Below are 12683 nucleotides of genomic sequence, written 5' to 3'. Positions count from 1 at the left end.
AAGTAATGAGAGAAGGTCATGCCTTCTTTCAGTTCCACTCAAAATACCTCACCCCCCCCTTCTAGGCTGCACACATACCGTATCTTCCTTAGTTCACTTTTGCTCTCAGCAATTAATTTCATCCAAGTGAAAAACTACAGGAGCCTACATGCGGGTGATTTCCCTCAGGCATAAAAAACAGCTGTTATCAAACAACTGATGAATTAGAAAAACTTAGAAAAATTACAACTGGAAACTTACAGGCCCATTTTAAATCTGCCATACATCAGTATAAAAAAAAAAAAAAAAAAAAAGTTTTAACTGTTGAATATCTTCCAAACAATTACCAGCCTCTATGATTTGACTTGTCTTCCAGTCAGGACTCTGTGCTCATCACAATGCAGAGCCTGCCCTTGTCAAGGTTTTCAATGACTTCAATAAAATCTCAGAATGCTAAGGAATCCACGTGCTGATATTATTTGACCTGCAGGATTTAACTTTAAATTGCCATGGTATGTTACTGGAGTGACTAGAGAGCTGGGAAGAGAACAAATTCAGATTTTCAGATGCAACATTTGACAAGTTTTAATCCTATGTCAAGGGTTAAAGTATTAAATAGGATTTAGTGAAAATGTGTTTCTTCAATGGTGTTGTCACAGGTCTTCCTAAAAAAACAGCCAGCTTCAGCTGATCCAGAACACTGCTATCTGAGTCCTCACTAAGTCCAAGAAAGTAGAGCACATCATCTTAGTTCTAGTGTCCTTATATTGGTTTTCCATATCTAATAAAATAGACTTTAAAATCCTTCTGTTGGCCTATAAATAAACACATAGCTTAGCAATAAAACACAAAAAAGGTTTATTGTTATATTAATCTTTTAGAACTTTCAGGTCTTGTGGTTCATGTCAAATCCACATCCTGACATCTGTTCTATTTAAACTTTTAACTGAAACGTATTTGATTCCAGTTTTCTATACAAATAAAATTGCCTTGCCTTACATTACATTTAGATAAAGCAAATGAGTCAAGCCAACAGAAGTTATTTTTAGTTCCATATACAACATGTTCTCCAGACACTAAGATGCTCTGGGGTCAAGAGAGTTGTTTATAATGGGGACTTTATATGATTTCATACCACTGAGTCAGTTCACCTAGAGCTTTCCTGGAGCCATTGAAATTATATACAATGAATAATCAAAATAATTCTAAAGAGAACATTTCTTTTTTTTTTTTTTTTACAATTCTTCTGTTTCAATGTCAATGTTAAATTTTTTTTGTGTGCGTTTGATCTTTTTCCGTATCTGACTGCAAGAAATCTTTGAAAAATAACATAAAAAATCATAACAAATCATGAAAAAGACAGCCATGGATGAGCTCGAAAAGTTGCCAAATAGTGGTTGATATAAGGTTTGAAAGCCGGACTTAGACATCAGCACATTGCAAGTTTTCCAACGAAAACAGCAATAGTGATAACTTGATTTATCCACCGCTGAGGACAAAGTCAGAGCAGAGGAATTTAAAGGTAGCCAGACAAGGGCTAAACGATTTAGAAAAAAATCAAAATTGCTTTTTTTTTTTTTTTTAAAGTAGTATAGCAAATCAAATTTCTTTTGATTTTCCTTTTCACTAACAACAGGCATGTTTCACTTTTAGGTATTATTGTTTTCATGACCTTGAAGTCTTTCTTGTCCAGTGTTTATTGTCATTGACTTTACTGTTCCTGCTGCGTGTGAAAGTGCTTGTTTCTACTTGGATTCCTGGATCTGTGCTCTAGCTGCATCTCTCTCTTCCATGCAGAATGTAAAATTGAGTGGCGATGCAATTTAAAAATAGTTTTTGGTTAAGTTGCAATTACAATACTGTATATTACAGATGCAATTAATTGCCAAACCCTTGGTGAGCCCAGTCTGTTTCTAATGACCACTGTGTTGATAAACCACAAGTGACAAGACTTATTATTGGAAATACTAGAAATGACAAATTCAGGTAGAATTCAGCATTAATACTGTAATGTGCAAAGGTTTGCTTTAGGTCAGCCCTCGTAACAAAATCGATTTCAAAAGAGCCAGTTCTCTAACAATTTCCAAGTCTCACTTTGGTCAGCATAACCTTTCTGCAGTCTTTCAGGATGCCTAAATGATCTGAGTTTGTTTTCCATTTCTTTGCAAATATAAGGTGCTTAAAAGAGACTTGAAACCAATGTAATAGATGTGATGTACAGAGGAAATGCCACAATAACAGTGTTGGCCAAGCTACTTAAAAAATGTAATGAGTCAAGCTTTGTTATCCTACATTAAATGAGGCTTCACTACACTGAAGCTGCCCACCAAATTATGTAGCAAGCTAAGCTATTCGCTTTGGCTACGTGGATTTTAATTTGGGCATTTTTAGTAACCTTGTAGATTTAAAATCTTAGTTGAAAAAACAGCATCTATTTAAAGGGTATTTAACCCAGAATCTATTTTAAGTACATTTTTATAGCTAGAATTGGAAGTAAAGAAAGAAATATCTCAACTATTGTCTTTTAAGTTTTTTTCTTATATTGTTAATTACAGAAAAATCTGTTTCAATAATCTGATAGTGCTTGACTGTACATGAGTAAGCCCTAACTTTCCTCTGGGTGCTGTGACATTAGTACACCTAAAGACCAAAAGGTAGGATGCACTTGTTCTTCCCTGTTACGTCACAGACACGTGATGTGTCTCCCAGGACAGCCCTGACCTGTGCTGTCCTTCCCTCTCAGACTCTGCTCCTGAAGTCGTGTTTAAGCAAAACAACATTCATACATGAGTGGGTTTGCATGACGACACAGCCTCAGGATGATCTGAGCCCCTGACCACTGTTGTGCTAGCACATATGCACACTAGTGTAGCCTAGATGATAGCCTCATGGGCTGACGTTCTGAGATTCTTTATCTGAACACAAAAAAAGAAAAAGAAAGAAAGAACAGATTCACTTGACAGAAGTGCTTAAGGCCTAACTTTAAATAGCTCTCTGCTGTTTCTGTTTTCCCCCCTTGTTCTGTGAGGTTTAGGTTCAGGCTTCTGCTGCACGTAATTGTCTTGAATCAGACAAGGTCTCGGGGGAACTGAGCCTTTCTAAGAGCCTAAGGACACACCGTTTTCTTAAAGATTTACTGAAGTGAAGAGCTTGGTTGTTTAGAGAATGATAGTGATGACTATATGTGGGGATTGTAGGGAGCAGACAGTTTTTTTTACTGGATGTACACTCAGCTACATTTAACCTAATCTATCATCTCTGCATTTCTATGTATTTTATTCTCCAAATGAAATTTAAGTAATATTGAGCATTTTAGTATAAATGAATTATTTTTTAACCAAAATAAAAAAGAACAAGGTCAGATATTGTTCTCTCTAAGCATCTAGGCAAACATGTTTCTATTTGATATTGGAGGATGTCTTTTTCCGGATGGATCATCAAAATAACTGATCCTCCTAATTGTCAATCATTGTGGTGATATGTTTACGTAAGGCCGTCCTACGTGCTCGTCGCTATTTTCTATTACCGGTGCTGAGTCTGACATAGTGGAAAAATTGCAATTCTTCTTAAAGGAAAGTGAGCTTGTATGAGCGATGCAAACAGCAACTTTTAAACAGAGCGTGCATGAGGAGAAATGGGCTCCTGCATGCTCTCACCACATCTTTAATAGGCGTTCCCTCTCAGGAGCTTTTACAGGGTTGTGCATGTGCATTTTTTTTTTTTAGAGGGTGGTTCTTTTAAAAAAAATTCTAAAATCCTCACTATACCTTTAATGTTCTAATATTCGTCTTTTTAATTAATGTCTTTTATTCCTTCATTGTGCTGAAATCTTTTCATAAAGATGGTGTTTTTATCCAACTTTGTTCAGCATGTAGCAGCTAGATGAAAGTTTTACTTTTCGTCCATTCTGATACTTAATTTTCCTCCCAAAGCTCGTCTTCTGTTTTCTGGTAAAGCAGTGGTCTTAATGTAAAAGAAAAGTTTGTGACAAAGTTCAGTCGTTTGATGCAGCAGCGGATCCATTTATGCATTTGTCATTACTAGGTTAGGAAGAAAAAATCCTAGCACTATATATTGAATTAATACCACCGTGTATTTAGGTAGGCATGGGTGAATGCAGTAAGATGACTGGTTGTGTCACAACTGATGGACCTTAAGGATTATTACACAGTTAGCTTGACTGGATAAAAGTCAAATGCTTCAGGTTTGGTTTAAAATGAGGCTTTACTCTGTCTACATGTTGCAGGCAGATGTAAACATGCTGCTGTGTGGTCCCCAATGTGATGTAGAAGAACTAAAAAGGTTGCTGTGGCTCACTGGATGTCTCGCCTCAAAGGCAGCACAACAGATTTGCCCTGGAGGCATTAATGTATTTTTGGACCCAAACTTATCCCATCTAATTTTTTTATGAGGGGTTTTGTGCCTAAAAATGCCATCAAAGTCTCTTTTGTTGCTTAAAAAATCTCCTTCGCTATTTTGTTTCTTCTCATTTTGCTTATTTGCATGTTGTGGTTGGGCAGCATCCAGACTGCTCCGATGACTAAAGCATTTTGGTTTCTTTCATCTTGGGATTTAAATCCATCATAAGTACGAGCTGAAAATATTTCCATGCAATCAGACCTGTCAGTTCACTTGGCAAGTCTGATTGGATGATTAAAGTTGCACAGGAACAAGCGTGACCGCAGGGTAGAACATATTGCAGCTTTACGGCCCTTTTCATGGGCATTCTTTCCATCACCCAACCTCCTCCCTCCCTGCATCCTTAAACAGTTTTGCTGGAAATTTGATGGCTCGCTTCCGTTTACATTCAATCACCATCTGCCGGATTTGGCTGGAACTCTGAATCAATTCTTAATGTAGTTGGCAGATTTGCATTCGTTCGCTTGCTCTTTCTCTTTGTGTTTCCATTTCAGCGTTTTCTGTTTTTTCACATCTTTCACTTGACAGAAAAACTGTCAACTGTGATTTTTTTTGTTATTTGGATAAGTAATATTTTGTTAGATTATTTATTTAATGAGAAACCAATAATCATTAGTTACCTGTTTCATAACCTTCTGAGATCAAATGGAATGAGCATGTGAGGAAACACATAAATGTTAACGTTGTATTGGTGTATAAACCCTTAGTGAAATACAGCTTGTTTTAGCTTTATAAACAACAGCTCAAACATGTCAGTATAGTGTAACACTCAGTCCATCTTGTGAGCTAGTTTTACACAACAGTAAACACATGAAATGATCAAAACCAAAAAAACTCAAATTATTTAGCTGGAAACTTGTTCCCTAACTTTACCAGAGCTCTGTTTTGGAAAAGGATGAGTTGTCTCCAGTATTCAGCAGCTTAGCATGTCAGGCCTGAAGCGGGGGTCCTTGTTCTCAGGTGCCCCTCTTCCCAGTTTCCGACTCTGAAATTTACCTGTAACTCAAAGAGAAATATTGCAGAATTTTCTGTTTTGCAGCAATTTGATTCTGAAATTTGCAACCACTTAGTCTTTGATCAGTCTGTTCTTCAATGGCAGTGTCTCTACTATTGTGATCCTCAGTAGAGTCTCATAGCAAAAGAGACTGGAGCCCATTCCTACACTGGTCCCTAAATACTACAGTTACAGACCAACCTTTGATTTACGCGTTCAAGCTGAGGCTCTGCCACATTAAGAGCCATCCTAAACCATGCAGAAGGTAGGACGATTGGCTCGCTCTGCATCGGGTCAGACTCATTGGAATTTGGCAGCGGGTGTAACAGCAAACTAATGGTGGAGGAAATACCTGCACTTAAATCTTAGTTCCACTGCTTTGATGTGTCTTTGTTAAGGGAAACAAAAAAGACAGCATTAATTCCAAAAGGGAAGGTCCTAATTTAAATAGTTGTACTTGACCTTAAATGTATTTCTAGGAAAGGAATGGAGGCTTGACTTCATGTCAGCCCAGTGGACAGCTTTTTATGTGTTTGTCTGGAATTCTCCTTTTGAACCTAGATGTACGATCCAGAACTACTTTGGAAATGTGTGTAGCCTATGTTTACTTCCTGGTCCCTGATCCATCATGTGAGTTTCCCAGGGTTGCCAAAACAGAGTGCCTCATTTGTTATTTTATGTTGAGAAAAAAGCAGCCGCCTGCAAACATGCAAGTCAGCTAGAGAAGAGAACCAGAAATCGTTTAAACAACACCTAAAAGCATCTTTCAAAAGTATTTGCACAAGAACTTACTTTGGCTGAATTGTCTTCACTGGTCATCTTGAATTTAGCTGCACTATGCTCTCATCCCTATTAATTAGGGGATCTGCTTAAAACTCTCTGAACAGGAGGAGGGTGAGGGCGCTATGGTTGTATTGTATTATTCCTTTAAGAAAGGCATCTTGTATTGTAGCCTATGAAGTAAAAGTAGAATTTTCATGGCCTTTGACAGAAAACTAAAAATGCATCATCAGGTGGTCGTTTACAGCGATAATGATGCAAAAATCTGTCCAAATTGATATGAAATATTTTTATTGGTTCAGAAAAGCTATATACATTTAAATTAACCTGAATACAAAATAATTAACATCTCTATCCTAAATGGCAAAAAAACCCCCTCTTCAATTCATCCATTATAAAGAGAGATTAATCTGTTAATTAAAGTGACCTAAAAGCTGAGTCTACTTCTTCAATTTTCTTCCCGATTTTGTCAAGGGTTTGTTCTGGAGTTGGACCCAGATGCAGACAGGCAGGCAGAAGCTACAAGGTGAGTTAAAGTTAAAGTAAGTAACAGTAAAAAATGAGTAAAAAAATGACAAAAAAACCCAAAACAAAAGTCAAAGGTATCTAAATCATGAGAGATTTATTGAAATGTGCAATTCTATTTAGTATGGTTAACTCTTAAACTACCTTATCTCACTGATTTCACAGAAACTGAACATATTTTTCAAATCTAAAAATGGTTAATCGTGGAGTAATTTTTTTTAATAATTTTTATTTTTTACCCATTTAATCCACATGTTCCAAAAGTACTCATGACAACCTGACTGTTAATCATTGATGAGAGCTAAAATAAAATTTATGCCTATTAGCTGTATCTGCTTACTCTTCTATAACCTTGATATTTATAGCAAACTGAATCCAAGAGGCTCTTTGTCAAACTAACATCTGCCTCATCTTAGACTATTGCTTATGACAAACCTTGGCCTCTCTTTCAGTCATAATATTCACTCGGCCTGCTTTGCTCCTTTAAGGCAAAAACAGCGACAGCGAAGTCTAAGATGCTGTCAGATGAACGTGAAGCATCGCTAATGGATGGTGTGGCCTGACACAGATTTATTACCAAGATATTAAAGTATAATTGCTTGGGAGATCCTTGTCCTGTGTTGTTAGTGTCATGACTCCCATAAATATGAACGACATCCCGTACATTTTTTTTTAAAATGAAGGGGTTCAGGGCCTCAGTCTGCCGTTGTGTTTGTGTGTTTTTGAGCATGAGATTTACTCAAATGGAAGGATGCTTCAGTGTATCCTTAAATAAGTTAGTTTTCCAGTGTGAACCAGTGAATTATTTCCTCAAGCCATGAAACATAAAAGTGTTTTTTTCACATATAAAAGTAAACTTAAAAAGGAGACCATTGTTCAGGGTCGAACCATAAATTATAGCGGTCAGAAAAGTACACCAAATGTTTAAGTCATTTGGGTACACAACTAATGTAGGTAATATGCTAACAATATAGGAGACATGAAGTCTTATACTGTATAATAAAATAATGGAACTTTATTGATCTCACAAATTTACCTCTTCATCTAACCCGTCCCCATGGGTAGCAGTGGGCTGCCATCGTGTGGCATCCGGGGAGCAGTGTGGGGTTAAGGGTCTTACTCAGAGACCCAGAGTGGCAGTCTGTGGGAGTGGGGCTCAAACTCATAACTTTAGGATTCCAAGCTCTACGCCCAAATTTTCATCTTTATAGCAGGCTCACCCAAGCAGCTTAATATAACATCCACTTCTCAACCATGTATATTTTCTACCAAGTCATCCCTCTTTTCAAATACTTCATTCTCCTTATCCCTTTTCAACAGTTCTTCTTCTCCGACTCACCCCACTTTATAATCCCATTTATCTCTCTAGATCTCACTTATGACTCCTTTTCCGATTTTTCACCCCTACTGTACCCCTTAATAGAGTCATACAAGTATCCACATTAAGAAGTTTGAGCATAAAGATGACCCTGAAAAAAGTTGGAACCCTTATATGTGTTGTACTGCTAAGGCTGATGTTAGGCACAATAATGCTGCCCCAAAAGTAAAGGAGGTAGTAGAAGAGCAGGGTAAATTGCATCCACTACATCACTTTTAAAAAAAATATATTTCTTACTTTTCTCATTCCTCTTTACAAACCTCCTTCAGTGCTTTTCATTCCACTCATTCTTCTTGAAGGCCTCTTTTTACTGTCCTTAGTTCTCTTAACAGCTCCTTCTTCTGCCACTTATCCTCTTCAACAAATGGAATTTTTTTTTATAGTTTAAAGATGTCACAACATATCTGCAGCAAATGACCTAAACTGTGGCTGACAATGGCCTTGGCCTGTATAGTACATGGTCCCTTTCGTAGCAGCATGTGTGCGAAAGGAAGAAGAGACGACACTGGAGTTGGCGCTCAATCCTCCAAAATGTCTGGTTTTAAACTGCTGCATGCCACAGGGCGAAAGCCAAATTTCATTATGTAATGCTAATTAATTTCTGCAGTAAGTCACGCTTGTTTTTAAGTGATTGACTCATAGTCACGCCCTTTAGAGATAAAGCATCATGACTTCATGAATCGTGATGCTCTAAGTGCCAATTTCACGCTAGCTGCGGTTTAATAGAAAATATCAGGTGTCAAGAAGGAGGCGGCTTTAATGGGACAGCTGTTATTCAATAAGTCATTAGTGTTGTTGCATTCTATTACATCCTCAGGGACCTGTTTGTGATTTATGTTTGATTAAAACCGTACAAAGTCTGTTTTCCAGGAGTGGGGTAAGTCCTAACAATGCTGAGAGACTAAATTCAGTTGGCATGTCAGTTTAGACAACAGCTTTTATGATGCATCCAGGCTTCTGTACAATATTCTCTCATGTTTACTCTCCTCTCCCACTTTTACCTATATAGATTTTAACTATGGATTTCCCGTGCGTCTTATCCGAGGTCAATCCAGCTGAAGGCTTCTCATCTCTAGTTAGTCATAAATCCCAACTCTAATCAGTTCATCTTTGCGTCAGCTGTCAGGAAAGTTCCCTTGAGCAAAACAAATCAGTCTCATCGATATGTGAAAAAATCATGCGTTTCTGGGAGCATGTGTTGCAACTGACCCTTATGTAGAAGTCAATTAATTTTGCCCTGCAGAAGATTGCTTCACATCAGCACTGTAACACACTGAAGGCATAACAAAATCCTGTTTAAAGCATTGCACTGAAGTTTCTCAAGTAAAACAAAACAATGAAAAATGTCTCCGCTGACTGCAAAGATTATTACTTCAGCTTGTTTTAAAAAATAAAGTTTTTTTTTTCAGTAGACTTAAATCTCTATATGTGTTTCTAAAGATTTAGACTAAACTTTCTAAAATCAATTTGAGCAAGGTGCAATTTGCCTATAAGGTATAATTCTTTTAAGAACCAGCACCATTCAGGATAATTAAACAATGAGTATACATAATTTTTTCTTTATTTATCTTTTAATGAAGTTTGCATGTTCTCCCAATGATTCAGGGATTCTCCTCAGGTGTTCTGGCTTCCTTCCTCAGTCTAAAAATAATGTATCGGTTAATTGGCGAGATGTACCTTACTTTTTGCCCATAGACTGCTGTACAAAGGTACCAGCCCCCCGTAAGCCTGATGGGGAAAAAAGATGGATGGATTTCTTTTTCTTTTACTGTCTGAGAGGAAATTGGCTTCAGGAAGTAATGTAGAACAGCAGAGACACTTGTAAATTGAGATTTTAATTGATAAAAAGAGGAAATCTGTTCCTTTAGTTTGAACAGCTGATCTAAGCCAAATAAGCCTTTAACTACACTCTGAGTCTGTCTGCCTTTATTACTTTAGAGGTGTGTTGCCTTAGGGCGTGTCACGCCGTTTGTTTCACATTGTTTAATCACAGTGAGATTTTGTAGACAACCCTTAGGGGATAATTCATGCTAGAATTTGGCATATTCCCTTGATGTTCGATTAAGAGACTACATAGTTAAGCTTAGCTATGTAAACAGAACAATAGGGAATTTTCATACTTGTTTTTTGAATAATTGAAAAAAGTAGAGGTTTTGGAGAGTGGGATGGGAGGAAAGAAGATTAGGAAGGGTGGGAGTGTTTGGGGGTTTGAGCGACCGTAAAGGAAAATAAAAAAGATGGGGGATGGGAAAGGACTGGGTCTCCTACTAGATATTGCACCACTGTAATGATGTGTTCTTGCTCTATGTCTCTGCCCTGATGCTCCCAGTCTATGAAAGGGAAGTTGTACGAGTGGTTTGTCTGTACTTGGTGCCACAGGCAGAAACAGGGAGCCTCATTCATGCACTTTCTCATTTCGCCAAATTAGACTGTGCGTGCCATGTTGAACTCTATTTGCATTTTTTATCCATACTGTTTGCTTTCTAAATGATTCCTTACAGCTGTACTTGCAGGATTTTTCTCAGGAGCTAATGTGGGCATTATCAGCATACTTAAAGGCATTATTAAGCAAAAAGGCATTATCAGCAAACCTACAGGATGCTTGATATATATATATTTTTTACTTTGTGGTTTATCTCAATTTATTCCATAATTCTGTATTGATCCATTGAAGGAAAAGGGTTGTAGGTCATCATTGAAAGACAGAACGATGCCTTTTCTCCCGTCCTCTGGTAAGGGGCAGTGAAACTCCGACTCACTTTCATGAATGCATTACCCTTGTGATCTCTTTATTTCAAGCAGGCCTTAAGGGTTGTTATTTAAGAACCTAGCTCCAATTTTTGACCCAAAAGCATAGCTTTTGTTTTCCGCTCTTACAAATGCTGAAGTGCTGCAGAATAACAAGAGGGTTTGAAAAAATGTATCGAAGCTATCCTGTAAGACATCTCCCATCACTGCTCTGCTTTTTGTATCAATCAGTCTTTTAGACAGCAGAATGGCCCCTCCAGTATGGACGGAGGCTGCAAGTTGCAGCTGCTGGACACACTAAATAGAAGCAGGGAGCATCACTGCCTGTTCTTGTGTTATCTTCTACACACACTCACACACTCTGACCTAAACATGTGCATGGACATACGCAGAAAGACACAGAAGGAGCGTGCTACTTCTCCCTGTTTGTCTGACGTTTTTGCTTTGCTTTAGTAGCTAGACCAATGCCATTTAAATCTTTCGCATCAATGCACTTAATGCAAATCCAGCTGCATAAGTGGGCTACCAAACTCCTTTACTGACACACAGCCGAGGAAAATAAATGTATGCATTTCATTTTAGCCTCATTTATCATCTCACCAAAGTTTATAACAGATAAATTAAAGCAGCTGTCACGGTTGCAGCCTTGTGAAGACTGCTGTCATTATATTATTGATTTTTTTTTTTTTTTTAACGTGAAATCAGATTATTTTTTAACATTAATCACTACAATGGATTATCATATCAAATGTATGATCCTCCAGAATGCTGACATGATTTGTCCCTGCTGAAAATTACTCTTAAAATGGACACAGAGGTAGTAAGATTTGAACATGTTTATAATTATTTAGTCATTTAGTTAGTAATTAGGATTGATAGTTACTGGTAAAATCAAATTCCTTAAAAAAATGATTAATCACAGTTAAATTATGATTATTAATGCGGGTTAATCACTTTTTTGGGGTTTTAATTTGATTTTTTTTCTTCCTAACAGATAAACGGATCTTTTTGAAAACAGTTTTATATAATTTTGCCTTTACTTAGTAATGAGATGTGATCTAAAGCATTTAATTTTGATGGCAGTAAAAAAATGTCAAGGGGCAAAAAAAAAAGGATCATAATATTGGGTCTCACCATTAATTTCTGATTTGCATAAAGAGCCACACAGAATAATAAAATAGTAAACAACAAACAATGTTTTTCTTATTTTTGATTGTATCAATAAAAAGAAAAAAAATGATTTTATTTTTTAAAGTCTGATTTAAAGATATGGTTCAATTGTTCATCTTACTTCCTTTTGCATGACTTTTCTCCTAAAACATTCAATCTATGCTGCAGATAATAGAAAACCCAATCCGCCACTATGATGAAGACTCATCAAGGTGAAAGTGTTGTATGATTTGTTGGATATTATTAGTGAGGTAATGTGGTCTCGGAAGACATAGGATGAGAGACAGGCGGCGGGCGTTGCTCATCCAGGTGTGTGATATTTAGCAGCAGCAGTCGCCTCAGGAACAGATCTGTCAAAGAAGGGAACACACGCTGTAATGGAAGACTGGCCACATCCCTGGAGAATGGGAGTAAGTGCAAAAGAAAAACACACGTACAGTAGTCTGAGCAGAATTCAGAGGTTCGGGCGCAGACACATACATTCCCTCAGCCTTCTAAACCTGTCACCAACAGCAAAGGTGCTCTGCCAACACACACATACACAATCTATCTATGCCTGAGGAAACAACATGAAACATCTAATTCTGAGTCACTCAGTCTGACTCATGCATAAATATGCAAATGCACGAATATTTACCGAACGGCTATAATGATATGTTCGCTAGCAGTTATGCTCAACTTGATTAACAG

At 37.3% G+C, this 12683-nt stretch overlaps 1 protein-coding gene across 2 annotated transcripts in view; it reads left to right on the top strand.

Moving 5' to 3' along the window:
- The window catches only part of LOC107084755 (gap junction gamma-1 protein-like), a 47530-nt gene that overhangs the window by 11751 nt on the left and 23096 nt on the right, over positions 1 to 12683 (top strand). The window contains exon 2 of one of the 2 annotated variants that reach the window (XM_015374753.1): positions 6647 to 6698. The exons of the other annotated variant lie outside the window; for it this stretch is intronic. The gene's annotated coding sequence lies outside the window, so the exon portion shown is untranslated. The remainder of the gene's footprint in view (positions 1 to 6646; positions 6699 to 12683) is intronic. 2 annotated transcript variants of the gene reach the window in all.

Source organism: Cyprinodon variegatus, unplaced genomic scaffold (genome assembly GCF_000732505.1).
Source record: "Cyprinodon variegatus isolate N-32 unplaced genomic scaffold, C_variegatus-1.0 Scaffold109, whole genome shotgun sequence".
NCBI classification, from domain to species: domain Eukaryota; kingdom Metazoa; phylum Chordata; class Actinopteri; order Cyprinodontiformes; family Cyprinodontidae; genus Cyprinodon; species Cyprinodon variegatus.
The sequence above is the reverse complement of the archived record's forward strand: the minus strand, read 5'-3'. Positions and strand labels throughout refer to the sequence as shown.